The following is a 22,577-nucleotide window of genomic DNA, read 5'->3' as shown; positions in this document are numbered from 1 at the left end:
CCATCAGAATATGTGACCCCACTGAATCTCCAGATACTATTGATAACAAAACAACCACATATTTCCAGGAGACTTACCAGTCCCTCACAATTACAGCCAATCAAAAAATCATGAATAGGATGGACAGGTGAGCCTTTTAACTGGGGTCACCAATTCTGACGGCAGCCATCCGAATATGTGACCCCACTGAATCTCCAGGTAACAATAGTACACCGTGACTCCAGAAACTGCAAAATGGCGCCCTCTGTGGTCACATAACTCGACGGTCACAGAATCTGGTGTAACACCAGTTCAACACTGTACCCAAACAATTGGATATAAACTCCAGCCGAAGTAAGCCTTTTCTTTTCTGTGATGTTCAAAAGTATACACGAAAAATAATATGATTGGTTGATTGGTTATTTTATTTATTTATTTATTTTTACAGGAACAGTACAACAAGACATTATCACCCATGGGCAAAAGATGCAGTGTACACAGGGATTCTAGCCAAAGGCTAATTTACAAACCTTGTCCCTGGTTAGGCTTTTAATCTAAAAATTCAAGGAGAATGACCGCGTACCGAGCGTTCTCGTCTCCGTGTAGTTTCCTGGTATTCTGACCTCTGCCTTCCTTATTGACTTAGTCTCCAGGCTCGCCCTCCTGTACCTCCCCTGGTCCGGCTTGACCACGAAATCTGTGATGAAACTTGTGCTCAGTGCTTCTCACTGCCAATGCCTGCAGTATCTTTCAATAGAGGAATTCTAGTCCACAATTGGATCCTTCTCTGCCTCATTCGTACGTTACAATAATATAAAAATATGAATAACTTGTGCAAAAACAGCCAGAACTATGGAAAAAATCATTGGCAACCAGATTGGCAAAGGAAACCGTTGAACTTACCAGTATTTATAAAGTTAGATAGTTACTCAGCAGACTAACACCTCAACAGCACAACTTGACATATTAATAACATCACTGACACTAATGAGTTTATAATGTAACTACAGTGCATATCCACACAGTTATGGTTACACAGCATGTAAACACTTTGAGTTTGCTGAGTGTGCTCGATCTGCAGTGAGGGCTGGTCTGTGTGGTGAACATCTAACAACAGGCAGGACCACCAGGGCTCTTTCACTGCGTTAAGTCTCATGCTTGTCATAAGAAGGCATTGCGTTTACATATGCCGAGATTGTGCTTTTGGATTTGACTTTGTTCTTTGTGGCATTGTGCGTGTGTGGTGGTTATGACTGCTTGTGAATGTGAGGCCTGTACCTGGTATTACAGGAGGATACACACTGATGTCCTGTGCAGTCAGTGTATATCAGGATTTCATTTTAGAGATTTTATCTAACTTTCTTTGTGGTTTATACTGACATTTCTGATCATTTTGAAGCTGTTGTGTAAATTTTGCTGAGTGTGAGTGTTAATTTGACGATCTGGAGAGGGACTCTGGATCTGGACTCTGACTACACATTAACACCAGTGTTAAAAAAGAATGTTGTGTTAAATGCTCTTCTTACATCTTTTTCACTTTCCCAACAGGAAGACATAATCAAAACAGTTTTGATGCAGTGTAGTAATATTGTTGGATTACAGGACTACTGGCCCAGAGGACATGGGACCCACAGAACTACTGGCCCAGACGACACGGACCAACAGGACTACTAGTCAGGGGTTCAGGACCCACCAATTTGAGCTGCTGGTGACCAACGGTGCTGCCTTGAAGGATGAGTGCTTTGGTCAGGTATATCTCCCTCTCTGTGTTCTTGTTACACAGTCTGAGTGCTTTGGTCAGGTATATCTCCCTCTCTGTGCTCTGTTACACAGTCTGAGTGCTTTGGTCAGGTAGATCTCCCTTTCTGTGCTCTGTTACACAGTCTGAGTGCTTTGGTCAGGTAGATCTCCCTCTCTGTGCTCTCAGGGTTGCCAACTCTCACGCATTGAGCATGAGACACACGCATTTGGCCACACTTCCGATTTCTCACGCCGAAAAAAAAAATCTAGTTTATTTACCTCAGATCCATATCTACGTTCGCCACCCCCCCCCGCAACAACTTACGTTCGCCACCCCTTGCTCAACAATATATGTTCGCTACCCATCCCCCCCGATTTATACTCGCCACCCACTCCAGGTTCAAATCTTACTCCAAGCGATCTTGAAAAGCTGGCAACCCTGGATCTGCTCCATAGGCGTCACATTCTAACGTGATTCTAACAAATCAAAGAATAAAACTAAAACAGTAAAAACTACAATTATACAAAGTGTCATGCTTTGTTAAAAGCCAATGAATATAAGTGGGGTTTAAGAATTGTTTTAAAAAACAATCAAACAAAAACAACACACACATGCCACACTGGCACGTAAGACGCACAGAGATACGAGTTCAGTGTGTGAGGACGACAGGAGAAACAAAACAAATCCAGTACGACACAGATCATAACGATTTGTGAGAGGAATGCAGGGGAACGGGATGTATGTGTGTTTTGTGTGTGTGTGTGTGTGTGTGTGTGAGTGTGTGTGGGTGGGTGGGTGGGTGGGTGGGTATGCTTGTCTTTTGTCTTTGAAACAACAAGATCGATGGTGTTTGTGTGTATAAACCTTCATGTAGTCTCTCCACAGGTACTTCAGCCATCACTGGTCCTCATTCTGGCTCAGACTGGGAGAAAGCAGCGGCCATTTTGGCTTCGTGTCTCCATTCTCGAGCATCAGTCTGCCGTCACAGACATCATTCTGGCTCAGACACAGAGAAGCCTTGTTGTGTTTGCATATGTGGGGTGTGTGCAGGCATTGTGTACATATCTCCTAAAGCATGTGAAGGATGTCTCGTTTGGTGGTCAATGGTTGGTATGAATCCAGTCCTCTTTATCCAAATGCCCTAATGATGGCAAACCTTCACTTCCCTGGTCCCAGTCACCAGTTGTTTAGTTATTCCCCTCACCTCCTCTGTATCTTCTCCCTTATTAACTTCCACAGCAACCTGAATCCAGTGCTTTGATGACCCCTAACCTGCCATTACAGACTCTTCTAAGACTGCTCCATCCCAGCAAGCAAGTGGCAATCTCGTTTGCTAAAAAATGCCTGTCACTCATCTTGCTGCCCAGATGCGGTGACCCTGCCCCTCAGTTCTGATTGGCTGAGTCTCACTCTGAAGGAATATGTTATCATCTTTTGTTTGCTGTTTGCTGTGATATTTGAACATTGTGTTCTGTGATGTTTCCTGTGACTTCTGATGCCCCACTTTACACCTCCCCCCCCCCCTTCTCTTCCTGCCTGTTCTCGGTGTATGCACCAGAGACAGTTGGTCATTTCCTCTCCAGGCGTTTCCTGTTCGCTACGCTGCAAGTTTTGCAAGTTTCCTGTTCATTATGCTGCATATGTAGGAATTATGCTCTGCCTTTGATGATGTATCTTCACACAGGCTGCTTGAGAAGATTGTCCAATCATGCTTAATAAGAATGCATTTATTTCCATTTATGGTAGGATATTACATATGTTGGTGTAGCCGGCAGTCCCCCTCCTGGCCGCTAGGTGGCGCTTTGCCCAGCCAGTATTAAATGGCTAACCGGAAAGTAGAGCCTCAGTCTTGTGTTGTACTGTGTGAAGGTAAGATGTGAAGAGAAACATCCAACTAAATGTAATAGTTTAAATAAACCATCCGTCTTCAGACATCTTTATTATTACATTCTAAAGCTGTTTTGGTTCAATATAAAAGATCATATTGTTGATTTGAAGATGTTTTGTATAGTATGTTTAGTGCATTACATTGAAAGTGTAGCGCCAAGAGTCGTCATGTACAGCCACGGTGCTAATACGCTAACGCTAGTTATTCATGTTCCAGGGTAAAAACATTGCTGTATGGTTTTATATTGAAAATTTGTAGTTCTGTGTAGTATTCTTGTGGTTAGTGAGTGTAGTAAAAGAAGTCTTGTGTTGTACTGTGTGAAGGTGGCCGAGAGAAGTGATGCTGTATGATTGCTTTATGAAGAGAGAGACCGTCGGGTAATAAAACCGCTGCGACTGCACGGCGATTGAAAGAATACGTCTGGTGTCCAGTCTCCCTTCTTTTCCCCTACGACAACCAAAAAAAATACACAACGCAGAGCCAGCGGGAAACTCAAGGCGGACTGAGTGCGTGGTGGTTAAGCGCAGGACACAACGGGTTACAATCTTTGGTGCCGTGACAACCCGGATCGCAGTCAGCAGTCACAGATTTGGTTTCTATATCCTTTGAACTGATATCTCTGTTATTGGTTTTGATTTAAAAAATAATAATATTCGTTTTTTTGTTTAGTATAGTGGTTGTGATCCTGTATGTAGAAATAGTTGATGTTCATGCGATTTAACTGGTAAGCCCATAAATATTCGGGTGTATTATACTAGATGGTGGCAGTTGTAGTAGCTCTTGTATGCTGAAGTTTTTATAGGCTACTGGTCTGGAAAAAAAAAAAAAAAAAAATTCTAATATATATATATATTTTTTTTTTTTAGTTTATTTTGTCATAAAGCACACAGACACACACTATACACACACATATATATACAAGCATCCTGCTGTACAAAGTTAACTCCCCCAAGCTTAATCAAAAAAAATAAATAAAAATTAAAAAATGGCTAGTGGTGGCACCCCTTACAGGCCAACCTCAGTAAGACAGCGGCTTGTCTCTGAAACCCCATGGCTTTCTGTCAGACAGGATGTGGCCCAGTCGCACTCAGGTAGCCCCAGGCATGACGAAGTGGTGTGCATCATAGAGGGTGTAGCACCCGAGCCCGTGGTTAACCGGCCCAGCCAGCCGAACACACCGCACACCAGCCCTAATCCACCGGCCAGCTCAGCCGTTCAAAACTTATTTGATGCCCACATTCCTGCTATTGCTCCACTGCCTCATTACAGTCCACCAATCCAAACGTTCCAGTATAGCCATCAACATGGGCCCACCCCAGCTGAGTACCCAGGGCATTCAGCTGCCCACCAGACCTACTACTCACCTCCGGCTGTGCCCCATGCTGCTCATCTGGTAACAGCTCCTAGTCAGCAGCAGGCCTACTTCGCACCTCCTCATTACTTCAACCAGGCTCAAGCACTACACGCCCCCCCAGCTAATTATCTACCTACCCCAACTGCAGTACCTGGGTGGAGGTTCCCAGCACAAAACCCTGGTAGGCCAACCCTAGCATGTGGGTTCACCCAGACACACCAAATAAAGAATGTCCAGGTGTTTAGTGGAAATGTGGAGTGCAAGATTTTGGTGGATGACTGGATAAGAGACATGCAGTATCTGCTGAATGCTGGAGGCCTTACGCCGGACATTGACTTTGCTACAGTAGTTCGACATTTAAGTGGAGAAGCCAGAAAGCTGGTTTTGAACTTGCCTGCAGATGAGCGGTCTCCGAGGAGAGCATTTGAGGAACTGAGGGCAGAGTATGGTGATATTCAGTCGTCTCTTGACCCACTTGCGGACTTCTACGAAAGATCGCAGAAGCCAGGTGAGACTGCATGCTCTTATGCCATTGCCCTAGAGTCTATTCTTTGCACGGTGGAAGAAACCCAAAATGGCGGTTACCCCTTTGCTGACAGAGATGGAAAGTTAACTCGTCAATTCCTGAGAGGATTACATGATGAGGAAGTATACATGCGTATTTCCCCTATGAAACCCAGACTCATGAGTTTTCGGGAACTCCAGTCTGAACTGCGCCTCCTAGCCAGGGAATCAAGAAAATCCCTCTCTCAGCCGAGAGTGAAAAGGCCAATTAACCAAGTCCATGTGGCAAACGCAGCAAGTGAGCAAAATCATAAACCAGAGTATGTGAGAAAGCGGGATGCTGATCTAGCTGAGTTGACGGTTTTGGTAAAAAAACTGGCCCTGACACAGGAGGAGCATATTACCAGAATGGCGGCATTGGAGTCAAAAATTGCCGCCGCTCCCCATCCATCTAGTGCAGTGGCACCGAAGACTGGTGACAAGGCAGCCTTAGTGTGTTTCCGCTGTGGCGAAGCAGGGCATGTGGCTAGAGTGTGTAGAGCAGTGCTGACCGGTGATGACCAGCCTCAGGGAGGAAGACAAGCTAGCCAACAGTTAAACGCCTAGAGCCCGTGGTTGTAGGGGAGACTGCGGGCATGGTTCATGAGTCCCCCAAAGACAAGGAACATTCACATGCTACTCCACTAATTGGCCCAACGAATGAAGGCAATGTCAGAGTGAATGGGATGATGTGCAGAGCTCTGATTGATTCAGGGTCGCAAGTGACCACAATTACTGATGAGTTCTGGCACAGACATCCAGAACTATGCTCTCAAACGCCCCATCCAACAGACATTCCCATAGAGGGTGCTGGGGGCCAACGGGTGCCTCACTTGGGCATCTTGCATATCAACCTCTCATTCCTGGAGAGATCATACAAGGGAGTACCGGCCTTTGTCGTCCCAGTCTGTAGCTATAGAGCCTCAGTCCCACTGCTGATAGGCACAAATATAATACGGGCTTCACAAGAACACCTGAAATCTGAATTTGGTAGGCAATACCTGTCAGTTGTACAGCAGTCTCATCCTGAGTGGTACTCTGCCCTTGTGAAGATGGAGGGAACAGAATCAGAGGAAGGGACTGGTAAGGTGGGCCCTGTGAGGTATATTGGACAGAGGGCAAAGGTCATTCCTGCTGGGAAAGAAGTTAATGTGATCGGTAGAGTCTTTGGGGGCCCTAAAAGACGGGAATACACTGCTCTTGTTGAGGGGTTATCTCCCCAAAGGCTCCCTGATGGCCTAGCTGTCGCTCGGGTCCTGGCAAACGTAAAAAAAGGCTGCGTTCCTGTTCGTATAATGAATCTGTCTGGTCAACCTATGAGAATAAATCCGCACACCTCCATAGCTGAAGTCTCCCTCATAACGCAAGTGTATGAGAGGGGGGAGGAGGTGAGCACAGAGAGAATCAGCTCTCAGGTCCACACCCTCCAAACATGTCCGGCCCAAGACCAGTCCCAAAATGAGCCTGAGCAGGATATTGTGTCCTTATTAGACCTCAGCAATGCCTGCTTCGAGACAGAGAATCAATACCTGCAGATGATAGAGGTAGTAAAACAGAATAGTGATGTGTTTTCCAAACATCACTTGGACTATGGGCACACGTCGGTCGTTAAACATGAGATCCCCCTGGTGGACCCCAAGCCTTTCCGGCTACCCTACAGGAAAATACCTCCATCTCAGTACCAGGCAGTGAGGAAGGCCATCACAGAAATGGAAGAAGCAGGTGTAATACGTCCAAGTAAGAGCCCGTACGCATCTCCTATTGTGGTTGTCACAAAAAAGGATGGCTCCCTGAGAATATGCATGGACTACAGAAAACTAAACTCCTGCAGCACCCGCGATGCGTTCCCTCTTCCTAGAGTTGAGGAGGCCCTGGAGGCCTTGGGGCAAGCTAGGTATTTCTCCACATTAGATTTAACCTCCGGTTACTGGCAGGTAGAGGTGGCAGAGGCGGATAGGCACAAGACAGCATTCAGCACACCGATGGGTCTTTTCGAGGCAAATCGGATGCCGTTCGGGTTACAGAACGCGCCATCAACGTTCCAAAGATTAATGACCTGCTGCTTTGGTGACCTCAACTTTGAAAGCTTGCTCATCTATCTGGATGACATTGTTGTTTTCTCGAGAACCTTTGAGGAGCACTTGGAGAGGCTGCGGATGGTCTTTAACAGGCTGAGGGAATATGGCCTAAAGTTGAAGCCTCAAAAGTGCCACCTGCTAAGACGAGAAGTGCGCTACTTAGGCCATGTGGTGTCCAGTGAAGGCATTAAAACTGATCCTGACAAGATCAGTAAAGTGGCAGAATGGAAGGTGCCAGGAAACCGACACGAGGTGTTGCAGTTCCTGGGCTTCGCGGGGTATTACCGCAGATTCATTGAAGGCTACGCATCAATTGCAGCACCACTGTACCGGCTGACCTCTGGCGACCCGAGAAAGAAAAAAAGAGGCAAGAGGGGAAGCCCAGCAGCTGGACTGCCATTTGTCTGGACAGAGGAGTGTGAGCATGCCTTTCAGTCCTTAAAGACTAAGCTTACTACAGCTCCAGTGCTTGGCTATGCAGACTATACTCTACCTTTTGTGCTCCAGACGGATGCATCTTTAGTGGGCCTTGGTGCAGTGTTGGCTCAAGTTCAGAATGGCCAGGAAAGAGTGATTGCATACGCTAGTCGTGGTTTGAGTCCTGCTGAAACACGGTACCCTGCACACAAGCTGGAGTTTTTAGCCTTGAAATGGGCAGTGACAGGAAAGTTCTACGATCATCTGTATGGGCACAAGTTCTCAGTCCTTACCGATAATAACCCGCTAAAGTATGTGATGACTTCCGCAAGACTCGATGCAACAGGCCAGCGCTGGGTGGCACAACTGTCAATGTTTGACTTTGACATTCGGTATAGGCAGGGGGGGTGTAATGCCAATGCAGACGGCTTATCACGAATGCCAGCCAGTGAAGTAGCTGAGGCCCTGCACACATGCCCGCAAAGAGTGGACACGTCACCCCAGAGGTGGGCACAAGAGCATGAGAATGCTGAAGTAGCCGCTGATGCCAGGCAAAGAGACTGTACTCCAAATGAGGCAATGAGCACTGCAAGCCAGTTTTGCAGTGTAGGTAGTGACGCCCTACCAAGCATGACGAAACAAGAGATGAGGGTGGCTCAGAGAACTGATCCTGTGATTGGACCCATCTTGTACTACAAATCACAGTACACCAAGCCGAAGCGTTCATCGAGAAGCCAGAGCAGTGAGCATGAGAGGCTTCTTAGGAAGGAGTGGAAGAGACTCGTGGTGAAGGAAGGCATCCTGTATCGGCAGGTGGGGGACAGGCAGAGAGGATCCTTCTGCCAGTTAGTGCTGCCAGAGAAGTTCCGTGGCTACATTAAGTCATCACTTCATGATGACTCAGGGCATTTTGGTGTGGAACGCACATTGGCTCTGGTCAGAGAACGATTTTACTGGCCCCGGATGTTCAATGATGTCAAGACATGGTGTGAACAATGCGAAAGATGCTGTCTAAGGAAGACACCGACGGCCGGTCTCCGAGCCCCCCTTGTCAGCATCCACACTAATGCCCCATTAGAGCTTATCTGCATTGACTTCTTGACAGTAGAGAAATCTAAAGGGGGATTTGAGAATATCCTGGTGGTAACAGACCACTTCTCTCGCTGGGCGCAGTCCTATCCTACCAAAGACCAAAGGGCAGTAACTGTAGCGAAGGTGTTGTGGAGGAACTTCTTCTGCAAGTTTGGGTTCCCAGCCAAGCTTCATGCAGATCAGGGGCGAAATTTTGAGAGTGCAGTGGTCAAAGAGATGTGCAGGCTGACAGGTACCCAAAAGACACACACCTCCCCCTACCACCCCCAGGGCAACGGAATGACAGAGAGGTTCAACCGTACCCTGATGAACCTGTTGGGTACACTTCCTCCCCAGTCCAAGGGGCAGTGGCATGAATACATTGATGCCCTGACTTACGCCTATAATTGTACACGTCATGACTCCACAGGCTACACACCTTATTATCTGATGTTTGGCCGACACCCACGGCTGCCTATTGACCTTGTGTTTGGTTTGGCCTCAGCTACTGACTACTGTGAACACTCAGAGTATGCCAAGACGCTTCATGACAGCCTCAAATATGCTTGTGAGCAGGCAAATCTCTCCTCAAGACATTCCAAGGAAGCTCAAAAGAAATACTATGATGTGAAAGCAAAGGTCAGACAATTTGCACCAGGCGACCGAGTACTGATCAAGGTCTGCCACACCGAAACCAGACAGAAGCTAGCTGATCGATGGGAGCCGAAGCCCTACTTGGTCATAAAGAAGCAGTCTGGAATACCCGTGTATGTTGTTCGGTCAGAAGAAGGCTCAGTAGAGCGAGTGGTCCATCAGAATCTCATGACTCAGTGCATGTTCTTTCCCATGGAGTCTGAGCAGGACAATGCGGATGAGGCGCAAGATTCGAGCGACAGTGAAGACTCTGAAGCAAGCGACTGCGAGGTGGAAAGGCATGAGGGGAGATGGGTACTTGAAGAGCAGATGGGTGATATCCCTGAGCAGGACAACAGCCTGATTGCCATGGGAGGTAGCTTGGATGCTCAGGATTGTTCTGGCAGAAGTCAGAATGATACCCTCACTACGAGAGAGCCAGAGGAGACTATGACCAAAGAGGTCCGGACCTCACAAGAAACGAATGGGTGTACTGACAGTGGAGATGTTCCTCGCCGCAATCCCGCAAGAAGCAGGCGAGCCCCGAATAGACTGTCGTATCAGCTGCATGTCTCTGGGGTGGAGACAGTGGAGGACAAGATAGAGAGAGGACGGAAAATTTGGCAGCTGGCAAGAATGGGGAATGGCAGCAGCACTACATTGAATACACAACACACACACACACGCACACTTTAAATAACTGATTTATGTAACTCAGGGACACGGGGTATGTTCTACCTTCTTGAAGGTCTGTTACTTAGACGGCGGGGACGCCATCACCCAACGGAGGGGTGGGTGTAGCCGGCAGTCCCCCTCCTGGCCGCTAGGTGGCGCTTTGCCCAGCCAGTATTAAATGGCTAACCGGAAAGTAGAGCCTCAGTCTTGTGTTGTACTGTGTGAAGGTAAGATGTGAAGAGAAACATCCAACTAAATGTAATAGTTTAAATAAACCATCCGTCTTCAGACATCTTTATTATTACATTCTAAAGCTGTTTTGGTTCAATATAAAAGATCATATTGTTGATTTGAAGATGTTTTGTATAGTATGTTTAGTGCATTACATTGAAAGTGTAGCGCCAAGAGTCGTCATGTACAGCCACGGTGCTAATACGCTAACGCTAGTTATTCATGTTCCAGGGTAAAAACATTGCTGTATGGTTTTATATTGAAAATTTGTAGTTCTGTGTAGTATTCTTGTGGTTAGTGAGTGTAGTAAAAGAAGTCTTGTGTTGTACTGTGTGAAGGTGGCCGAGAGAAGTGATGCTGTATGATTGCTTTATGAAGAGAGAGACCGTCGGGTAATAAAACCGCTGCGACTGCACGGCGATTGAAAGAATACGTCTGGTGTCCAGTCTCCCTTCTTTTCCCCTACGACAACCAAAAAAAATACACAACGCAGAGCCAGCGGGAAACTCAAGGCGGACTGAGTGCGTGGTGGTTAAGCGCAGGACACAACGGGTTACATTAGCCTAGCCTCAATGAGCCCACCCTGCTGCCTGCGTGCACAGGGCTGGTCTGTGTATGTATAAATAAGAGGAGCGCCCCCTTATCGTTGAACATCTGGGTACAGATTGCCTGTGTGAATAAACTTCTCTACTACAAGAGTAGTTTGTTCCTCATTTGGTCCGAGCATGCTCCGCTGCCACACACTTCTCTGCAGAGTGTTCCTATCAATTAATGATTCCTAGTGGTGTTCCTCCATGACCCTCCGCTCAGTTACTGAACACAAGAAGAGATCTTTCTACTGAGAAACAAAACTCTTTCACACTCTATGCTTCCCACAAATGCATCACATCAACCAATCAGAAGAGAGAAAGCTGTAGAGGTATAAGAAGCTGTTGTTTCTCAGTTGGATGTTTTACGTTTAGTTCTTGTGTGGTTTATGTGTGCTTGAGTCCTCCCCTGCTTAGACTACAGTGTATTGGTTTGTCTCTGTATGTGTGTGACTGTAAATTCTTGTAAACAGGTCTGAATAGTTATCACCTATTACACACCCCCCCCCCCCCCAACAACAGGCTCGATAAGTGTTGTTAAACTTTTCATTAATGTTTTTGTCACTAAAGCTTCCTGAGACTAAACAAACATAGTTGGTCCTTTTCACACGAGAGAAGAGAGAGGTCAGAGGCTTAGAAATTACTGCTTAAACATGAGGTGTTGTGTTTAATGCTTTATAAAAATGGAGCAATCGTTTCAGAAAGTGCATAACACACTTTATTTGTAGAAGGCATACAATTATTATTCAAAATGACCAACATGATAGTTTATCTGTTTTGTTCTTGTTTTATGTTTTTTACATTTTTTCTTTTGGAGCACTTTCAATCCTACAAGTCTCCTGAGATTTGGTAATAGGCTTGTCCCAAAACTCCACCTTCATCACTGATTTGACTGCAGGTGACATTGTTCCTTTAACACACAGGTTTTCTGTAGAAACTGTGATCCCACTCCCTGTCCCTTTGCTTTTGGTGAATGTGTTGTGTGTGGATTCATCATAATACATTTTCTTGAACAGATCATCATTACATGAAAGGCCTTTTGTTTAAAAAATGCCAAGAGCAAACTTATTTTTATACCGATTGTAGTTATAAGGCACAGAGAACATAATGGCAAGTTCATTAACACAATGCATTTCATCGTTGAGGATTTGGTATGTGAGGACCCCTACAGCTCCACAGGCTGTGAATGATGTTTTGGTAAATGAACAAGCTTCTTTGGTCTTTTTTTGGATTGTTGGCTGTGGAGGACTGAGACAATATCCACTGCTGGTGTGGACCCTGTACAGGGAGAGAAGGAACTCAGTCAATATGAGGGATCCTGTCACCATCAGTGGCGGCCTCTGACAAATATCTCAGGGGGGCAATTATTGTGATGACATCTAAGGAGACCATTTCAGTGGGTAAATAAAAAACAGTGACTTAACCAATGAAAATATAATCATAAATATACATTTCTATTTACATTATAGACTGTACAGTATTTGTGCACCGATATATCTTGTAAATATCATCTTGGTTAAAGCTCTACAATGACTAAACAATTAACTGTGGTCAACAAAAATTGTCATCTCTCAATTTGCCCTCACAAGCAACAGCCTGCTAGCTATGTTTTCTGTTCATACCAGTTTCGCCAAAATCCCTGGTTATATGCTTTTCCTCCCTTTGTAGACACTTTGGTCTCGGTGGTCTTAAATTTGGTCTCGGTGGCCCTAATTCCTTAGTTGCTAGTTTATCTGGATAATTACGACGACAGAATGGCACTTCTCTTAATGAAACGATTGAGTTGTTCTGAGTTGAAAGAACACTGGCCGTGTTGAGCAGATCGCTAGCTGCCGTTATTTTCCCTACGTTATGTCTGATGCAAGCACGTAAGTGCGAGCCCTCCCGGAACCCATAGATCAGGGATGGGCAACTGGCGGGCAACTGGCGGGCCTCGTCCTCACTCAGTGCAAATAGATCAATAATAATTTAATAATTAAAAGAAAAAAACCCGATGGAGCAGGACTTTTTTGTTCTTGTCGCGTAGGGCTACGCCCCCCTCTCCCATGTCGGTGTTGTTCCTTGCCCGGTTATCCCACCCTGCGTGTCTGTTGCCCTGGTTTCCCTCTGTCTGCCAGGCACGTGTCGTCATTGTGTTCAGTTGTGTCTAGTTTAGTCCTGTGTACTTGTATCTCTGTGTTTCGCCCGTTGTCAAGTATTTGTGGTTTGTTCGGTTTTGTGGATTATCCGTTATTGCTGTTCTGGTATTTTCCGTCTCCGTTGTGAATGACTCTCGTGTTACAACTCCTGCCTGTCCTGTTGACCACTTGGACGGCTCTCCCGTTTTGACCCGTGCCTGTACAAACGACTTCGCCTATGGAATTCCACCTATTAAATCTCGCTCTTCTCAGCGTTTGTGTCCGCCTCATCGCTCTGCAGCGCGCTACGCGTTACAGTTCTTTGATATGAAAGAGTTAAAATTCCTTTTTGCACTTTTTTATTAAGCAAATGTTTTGTCTTTGTTGCTTATTAAGGACATGGTAATGCATTTATATGCAGAAAATAGATGTTGTCAGGAATGCCACCTGATCTTTCTTAATCAACCTCACCTGCCCCTCATTACCACGCCCCCTTCAGCCTTACTTAAGCACTTCACCAGCACATCTCAGTTGCGAAGTATTGCCGACTCATGCGACGTACCAAGCCTTTCTATATCCTGTCTGCTCTCCTGTGTCCTGACCCTCGCTTACGTCCCTGACCTTGTCTCCTGCCTAATCCCTCTGTACCTCCTGACTTCTGCTCCCCCGGTATGACCCTGGACCGTCCTGACCACGCCAAGAACACGCTGTTACTACTGATCCTAGTACTCGTGATTCACCTGCCTGTGTTTGTACCAGCGTCTCATTTAAATAAAAGCGGTGTTCTTCCGCATTTGGATCCCTCTCTGCCTGTTCAATACGTTACAGAAATACTTCGCCTTCAAATGGATCCAGCAGAAGTAACCATCGCGACTCTCACTGAAACGGTCCGCCAACTCACGGATATCATACGGAGTCAGGGAATTAACATCGCTGCCCTTCAGGAGGCTGTCCGCCTCGTCACGACCTCTGCTCCCACCTCCGTGAGTGTTCCTGCAGCAGAACCGGAACGCTACGATGGATCTCCTGATCGCTGTCAAAATTTCCTCATGCAATGCTCCATATACTTCACGTATTATCCAGCCCGGTTCCAGGCCGAGTTACACAGAGTCCACTTTATCCTGTCGTTCCTCACGGGAGTAGCAGGTGCCTGGGGTACAGCGTTGTGGGAAAGCCAGGACCCTGCCCTCCAGTCGGAGAGTCAGTTCACCGCAGTGTTCCGGGCTGTTTTCGATCATCCCGCGGACGGACGTGATGTGGGAGATCGGCTCTACGAAATCAAACAAGAACAACGCAGTGCTGCCGATTATGCCAGGGAGTTTCGTACGCTAGCTGCAGGAAGCAGTTGGAGTGAATCTGCCTTGAAAACGGTTTTCCGCCGTGGTCTGCGAGACGACATCCAGGTTGAACTCGCCTGTCGTAGTGAAGCCCTCACTTTATCAGAGTTTATCCAAGCGTCAATTCACGTTGACAAGTTGTTGTTGACTTACCACTCCAGTAAGACTGACGCTCCTGTCGCTGCGTCTGGTGCACCCCCTTCCAATGTATGTGCTCCGAGTCTTCGGATGTCAGACGAGTTCGTGCAGCTGGGCAGGTCCCCACTAACATGCCGATTGTTACTGAAGTATAGTCAAGTTAGCTTACCCGTACAAATATCTTGGGGCGGCATAAATACTAACCTGTCTGCGTTAGTTGATTCGGGTGCAGCGGGCGATTTCATAGACCAGGACCTCGCCTACCACCTACACCTTCCCACCGTACCTATAGATCCCCCCGTGAGAGTGAATTCACTGAATGGACAACCTATAGGAGAGGGTGTGATTACGCTGCGTACCTGCCCCGTAGAGTTGCGAGTAGGTCTGTTCCATAGTGAGATGAGAGAGTTCTTCCTCATATCCACGCCCCGAGATCCCGTCATACTCGGGTTTCCGTGGCTGTCAATGCACGACCCTGTAATCTCCTGGAAGAAGCGAGAACTCGTGCGTTGGAATGAAAATTGTCTTAGAAAGTGCATGCACCTACCACTCAGGTCCTCCTCGGTGGAAAGCCCCGACACTCCTCTCTCTGACGTCATCCCCGAGCAGTATCGCGCATTCGCTGACGTCTTCGACAAGGACAGTGCCTGTCGTCTGTCTCCTCATCGTCTCTGTGATTGCGCAATCGACCTCCTGCCTGGAGCCCCCTTACCTCGTAAGACGAAACCTTACCCTCTGTCACGCCCTGAAGATCAGGCGATGGAGTCCTACATCACCGAGGCTCTGCAGAAAGGGTTTATTCGACCATCCACCTCCCCGGTTGCTGCTGGTTTCTTTTTCATTGAGAAGAAGGATGGGGGATTACGACCTTGTATTGACTATCGTGCCCTAAACGCAGTAACGTCGAAGAATGCTTACCCTCTCCCCTTTATCACAGCCTCCCAAGAGCGTCTGATGGGGGCGAATATCTTCACCAAGCTGGACTTACGCAGCGCTTACAACTTGATCCGTATTCGAGAGGGCGACGAGTGGAAGACAGCCTTTGTTACCGCCAGAGGGCACTATGAGTATCTAGTCATGCCGTATGGACTAACTAACAGCCCCGCGGTGTTCCAAGCGTTTATGGATGACATCTTCCGTGACTTGATCGATGACTTCGTATTCGTTTATATAGACGATATCCTGATTTATTCCCCATCTGCTTCAGAGCATAGCCGACACGTCTCGGCAGTCTTACAACGCCTTCGGGAGCATAATCTTTACGTGAAGGCGGAGAAATGTGAATTTCATCGCTCCTCGGTGACGTTTCTGGGATGTACGCTGTCCCCTGGCCAGATCTCCATGGATGCGCAGAAAGTAGAAGCTGTCTTAAACTGGCCGACCCCTCGTTCCACGAAAGAGCTGCAGCGATTCTTGGGGTTCGCTAACTTCTGTCGCCGTTTCATCCGAGGGTTCGGTGAGTTGGCTACCCCTCTCACTAATCTCTTGAAAGGAGGGAGGAATCGGAAATTCACCTGGGCTGCTGAAGAGGAACAGGCGTTCTCACTCCTCAAGAAGGCGTTCACGTCAGCCCCCATTCTGCACCTTCCTGACCCCCAACTCTAGTTCATCGTAGAAGTCGACGCCTCCGAGGTCGGAGTGGGCGCTGTTCTCTCTCAGAGGCAGGGAAGCCCGCCGAAACTATACCCCTGCGCCTACTTCTCCAAAAAGCTGACCCCCGCGGAAATGAACTACGACGTGGGAGACCGGGAACTCCTGGCGATTAAACTCGCGCTCAAACAGTGGCGTCATTGGTTGGAGGGAGCGGAACACCCCTTCATTGTATATACTGATCACAAGAACCTTGAATACCTGAAATCAGCCAGACGTCTAAACCCGCGACAAGCAAGGTGGGCACTGTTTTTCTCCCGGTTTCGTTTCACTGTCTCTTACAGACCCGGGTCAAAGAACATCAAAGCCGATGCCCTGTCACGGATCCACGAAAAGGACGAAGCAACTCATGAACCTGGACGTATTCTGCCGGAGTCCTGTTTCCTCGCAGCTATTCGCTGGGAGGTACAAGAGGACTTAGACGAGGCTTTACGCACAGAACCCAGCCCGGTGGAATGTCCGGAGGGGAAACAATACGTGCCCGTATCCCTTCGGGGGCGCATCCTACAGCTCGCACACGATACGGCGGGCACTGGCCACCCAGGTATTACACGCACACGACACCTGATCTCTCAGCTTTACTGGTGGCCGTCCTGGGAGGATGACATCCGCGATTATGTGCTGGCGTGTTCCGTTTGTGCTCAGACCCGTACTCCCCGTGCACTTCCAGCAGGAGAACTCCTTCCCTTACCTGTTCCTCACCGGCCATGGACGCACCTCGCGGACTTTGTGACAGATTTGCCCACATCCGGAGGTAATACTGTTGTTACGGTAATCGTAGATCGATTCTCTAAAATGTGCCGTCTCATTCCTTGCCCCAAATTACCCACTGCCATGGATACAGCTCTTAACCTCTTCCATTACGTATTCCGTATTTATGGTTTACCCGAGGATATCGTCTCAGATAGAGGGACACAGTTTACGTCTCGAGTCTGGAAGCAGTTCTGCAAACTCCTTGGCATTACTGTTAGTCTGACTTCAGGCCACCACCCCCAGTCTAACGGAGAGGTTGAGCGTTACAATCAGGAGTTAGGGAGGTTTCTCCGACAATACTGCGTTTCCCAACACGACTGGCATAAATACCTCCCATGGGCAGAGTATGCTCGGAATTCTATTGTACACTCCGCGACCAAACTCATGCCCTTTCAATGTGTATATGGTTACCAACCTGCGTTTTTCCCGTGGGACAAAACACCAGCTGATGTCCCAGCCCTAGACGAGTGGTTTAAACACAGTGCCCGTACCTGGGAGCTGGCGCATGTACACTTGCGGCGCGCTCTACACACACGCCGGCTCAATGCAAACCGTCGTCGTCTCCCCGCGTTGATTTATCACCCGGGACAGAGAGTATGGCTGTCGACACGGAACCTTAACTTGAAGCAACGATGTAAAAAACTCAGTCCACGGTACATCGGTCCGTTTAAAGTGCTCAGCAGAGTTAACGCAGTTACCTACAAGCTTCTTTTGCCGTCACATTACCGTATTAACCCTGTCTTCCACGTCTCTCTCCTGAAACCGGTTCACTACAGCCCATTCACCGTACCCCCTGTGTATGATAAACCTCCGGACCCTCTGGAGATCGACGGTCGTCCAGCATACATCGTCCGAGAGCTTTTGGAGTCCCGACGCCGGCGAGGTGGTCTACAATATCTGGTGGATTGGGAGGGATATGGCCCCGAGGAACGGGCCTGGATTCCAGCGAGGGATGTTCTCTGCCCCACGATGATCGCGGATTTCCACGCTACACATCCTAACTTTCCTGCCCCCCGGCGCCGCGGTCGCCCCCCGGCACGTCGTAGAGCGTCAGGTGCCGCTCCTTTGCGGGGGGGTACTGTCAGGAATGCCACCTGATCTTTCTTAATCAACCTCACCTGCCCCTCATTACCATGCCCCCTTCAGCCTTACTTAAGCACTTCACCAGCACATCTCAGTTGCGAAGTATTGCCGACTCATGCCGCGTACCAAGCCTTTCTATATCCTGTCTGCTCTCCTGTGTCCTGACCCTCGCTTACGTCCCCGACCTTGTCTCCTGCCTAATCCCTCTGTACCTCCTGACTTCTGCTCCCCCGGTATGACCCTGGACCGTCCTGACCACGCCAAGAACACGCTGTTACTACTGATCCTAGTACTCGTGATTCACCTGCCTGTGTTTGTACCAGCGTCTCATTTAAATAAAAGCGGTGTTCTTCCGCATTTGGATCCCTCTCTGCCTGTTCAATACGTTACAGATGTATGTTGGTGCAATAAACATACAGATCTGAATTCATTTAAAATGTGTTCTTATTGCGAATAATTTGTAGTGTCTTTCATATCCAATTATTTGAAGTGCGTGGTCATGTGGCCCTCCAATAATAGTGCTGAAAAATTTTTGGCCCTCTTTATCATGGAAGTTGCCCATCCCTGCCATAGATTAGTGCCTACACTTTAAAAAAAAACATTAATATGAGAGTCTACCAAAGCAAACAGGGCGATTTTCAGTCAGACTAAAATTGCCCAAAAGGGGTGGTACTACAGGGAATGCACCTCAACGCTGATTGGACAATGGCATTCAGAGGCAAGAGAAACTATCCAGAACAGGCATAACTAGTTAAATGCCGTGATAGAATGTAAAAGAAAAAAAACTTCCTTTTCATCCTTTCGTGGTGCGTCGCCCAATCGCCCTAATTAACAAACCGCCCATGGTCACCATTACACCATTACATGAGCAACACTCTAAGATTGCTTCTACATTATAAAGGTTTTGGATACAAAGTTCAGTTGTGCTAAGATCCAGGAATAATTTGAGTTTTGTGTGTGTAAGTTCATCTGTGCTTGTCTGTGTTCATCTGTGCTTGTCTGTCTGTGTATGTTCGTCTGTGCTTGTCTGTGTATGTATGTTCGTCTGTGCTCGTCTGTGTGTGTAAGTTCATCTGTGCTTGTTTGAGTTTTGATACTGCACAGTTTTAAACTGAATTAATACAGCATTAATTCAGTCCATATCATCAAGTTAATGGTGTTACAGACCATCTATGTCTCCTCCCTTGGGCTGGTCTGTGTGTCTACAGTCGTCTGTGCTTGTCTGTGTGTGTGTATGTTCGTCTGTGCTTGTCTGTGTGTGTATGTTCGTCTGTGCTTGTCTGTGTGTGTATGTTCATCTGTGCTTGTCTGTGTGTGTACATTCATCTGTGCTTGTCTGTGTGTGTACATTCATCTGTGCTTGTGTGTGTATGTCTGTGAGTGTACGTTTGTCTGTGTGTGTATGTTTGTCTGTGCTTGTCTGTGTGTGTATGTTCATCTGTGCTTGTCTATCTGTGTATGTTCGTCTGTGCTTGTCTGTGTATGTATGTTCATCTGTGCTTGTCTGTGTGTGTACGTTCGTCTGTGCTTGTCTGTGTGTGTACGTTCGTCTGTGCTTGTCTGTGTGTGTACGTTCGTCTGTGCTTGTCTGTGTGTGTACGTTCGTCTGTGCTTGTGTGTGTATGTTTGTGCTTGTCTGTGTGTGTTTTATGTATGTTTGTACGTTCATCTGTGCTTGTCTGTGTGTGTATGTCTGTGTGTGTACATTCGTCTGTGCTTGTTTGTGTGTGTATGTGCTTGTGTGTGTATGTTTGTCTGTGTGTGTACATTTGTCTGTGCTTGTCTGTGTGTGTACGTTCATCTGTGCTTGTCTGTGTGTGTATGTCCATCTGTGCTTGTCTGTGTGTGTACATTTGTCTGTGCTTGTCTGTGTGTATACGTTCATCTGTGCTTGTCTGTGTGTGTATGTCCATCTGTGCTTGTCTGTGTGTGTAAGTTCATCTGTGCTTGTCTGTGTATGTTCGTCTGTGCTTGTCTGTGTGTGAACGTTCATCTGCTTGTCTGTGTGTGTATGTTAGTCTGTGCTTGTCTGTGTGTGTACGTTCATCTGTGCTTGTCTGTGTGTGTATGTCCATCTGTGCTTGTCTGTGTATGTTCGTCTGTGCTTGTCTGTGTGTGAACGTTCATCTGCTTGTCTGTGTGTGTATGTTAGTCTGTGCTTGTCTGTGTGTGTACGTTCATCTGTGCTTGTCTGTGTGTGTATGTCCATCTGTGCTTGTCTGTGTGTGTAAGTTCATCTGTGCTTGTCTGTGTGTGTACGTTCGTCTGCTTGTCTGTGTGTGTACGTTCGTCTGCTTGTCTGTGTGTGTATGTTAGTCTGTGCTTATCTTTGTGTGTATGTTCGTCTGTGCTTGTCTGTGTGTGAACGTTCGTCTGCTTGTCTGTGTGTGTATGTTACTCTGTGCTTATCTTTGTGTGTATGTTCGTCTGTGCTTGTCTGTGTGTGTATGTTAGTCTGTGCTTGTCTGTGTATGTATGTTCGTCTGTGCTTGTCTTTGTGTGTATGTTCATCTGTGCTTGTCTGTGTGTGTGCGTGTTCCTCATTTCGTCAGTGCTATGTGCTCTACTTGTTACCTGTTCACTGTTACCCCATAGCAGCACTGGAATACTGCCATGCTAAGAACTGTTCATTCCCACTTACCTTGGATTTCCCAGGGTATACGTGTCACTGAAGTTGGAAATTTCAATGACAACATTTCTTCCTGTTTGTATGCCCTGAGATATTTGTTCAGCACTGGTACCGATCAATGATGCACCAGGAATAACCTCTGATGAGAATGCCATTTCCTGTGGTGAAATAATGAATGAATGAATGAATAATACTTCAGAAACAAACATTATCATTATTCACAAACATCCATAAGCCTAAAGACACAGGGGTAAACTGTCATAAAAAATAAACTGACAAGGCAGTTGTAAGACAGTAAGGCAAGAAACATGATATTATAGGCCTGGATATTCTCTGTAGTATCTGGATACATTTCTCACTAAAACACTCCCCCTGTGTGACCATATGAGAACCAGTTTTACTCTCCCATGTAAAATCCACACCAGGATTAACTTAATCCTGCTAAGTCTGGACTAGATCGTCTATTGCTAACGCTGGACTAGATCTCCTGTTAATCCTGCTAACCCACTACTAGATCTCCTGTTAACACTACTAACCCTGGACTAGATCTCCTGTTAACACTGCTAACCCTGGACTAGATCTCCTGTTAACACTGCTAACCCTGGACTATATCTCCTGTTAACACTGCTAACCCACTACTAGATCTCCTGTTAACACTACTAACCCTGGATTAGATCTCCTGTTAACACTGCTAACCCTGTACTAGATATTCTGTTAACACTGTTAACCCTGGACTAGATCTCCTGTTAACATTGCTAACCCTGGACTAGATCTCCTGTTAACATTGCTAACCCTGGACTAGATCTCCTGTTAACACTGCTAACCCTGGACTAGATCTCCTGTTAACACTGCTAACCCTGGACTAGATCTTCTGTTAACATTGCTAACCCCTGGACTAGATCTTCTGTTAATATTGCTAACCCCTGGACTAGATCTCCTGTTAACACTACTAACCCTGGATTAGATCTCCTGTTAACACTGCTAACCCTCTACTAGACTCCTGTTAATCCTGCTAACCCTCTACTAGATCTCCTGTTAACACTACTAACCCCTGGACTAGATCTTCTGTTAATATTGCTAACCCCTGGACTAGATCAGGTTCAGCTCGTTTGTATGGTTGATCATCTTTACAGCTGCAGCATGCTGCTCTAACCAAGCTGATAATCAGTGTAGAGCAGCTGTGAAAACTATTAAATATCAAAACTATAATTAATAATTTTGCATGCACAGGCCTATACAGTAATAGTGACATTTTGTTAAAAGTAGTCTACTTACTGAATGTTTCATTTGATTTATATTCATAAAGGTCAGCCCAAAGGTGTCACTCAGAAGCAACGATTCCAGATAATGGTTAACAGTTTAAGAACATTGACTCTGCAGGTTACACGGCCACCTGGGTGACTGACTTCAGCAGCACACTATTACGTTTTTTTGTTCTTGCCCCAGGACACGCCTACAAGCCACATCACTTTCATTTTCAGTTTATAATTACACTACCAAAATAGTGAGAACACACCTGACACAGAGGAGCAGTCAGGAGCTGCAGCTACATTTACTCTTCATGTCCCCTTGTTATCCATGTCCTTGTCTACAAAGGTTTCTCAGTACATGTTACGCTTCATGCCATTTTCACGTCGCCGTTGTGTCTCAGCCTTAGGTTCCCTTTCATGATC

The 22,577-nt window shown here is 46.8% G+C and overlaps 1 long non-coding RNA gene and 1 pseudogene across 2 annotated transcripts in view; both read right to left on the bottom strand.

Moving 5' to 3' along the window:
- LOC143518449 (uncharacterized) overlaps window positions 1–22,577 on the bottom strand; it is a 153,623-nt gene that overhangs the window by 38,832 nt on the left and 92,214 nt on the right. The window lies entirely within an intron of this gene.
- LOC143518428 (uncharacterized) overlaps window positions 11,926–22,577 on the bottom strand; it is a 10,658-nt pseudogene continuing 6 nt past the window's right edge. Inside the window, exons 1-3 of the transcript XR_013132169.1 lie at window positions 22,421–22,577; window positions 20,917–21,062; window positions 11,926–12,475 (exon numbers count right to left, since the gene is read on the bottom strand). The exon at window positions 22,421–22,577 is cut by the window's right edge and continues 6 nt beyond it. The product of XR_013132169.1 is annotated as an uncharacterized LOC143518428 (transcript). The remainder of the gene's footprint in view (window positions 12,476–20,916; window positions 21,063–22,420) is intronic.

This window comes from Brachyhypopomus gauderio, chromosome 7 (genome assembly GCF_052324685.1).
Source record: "Brachyhypopomus gauderio isolate BG-103 chromosome 7, BGAUD_0.2, whole genome shotgun sequence".
Lineage (NCBI taxonomy): Eukaryota > Metazoa > Chordata > Actinopteri > Gymnotiformes > Hypopomidae > Brachyhypopomus > Brachyhypopomus gauderio.
This window is presented reverse-complemented; position numbering and strand designations above follow the sequence as displayed.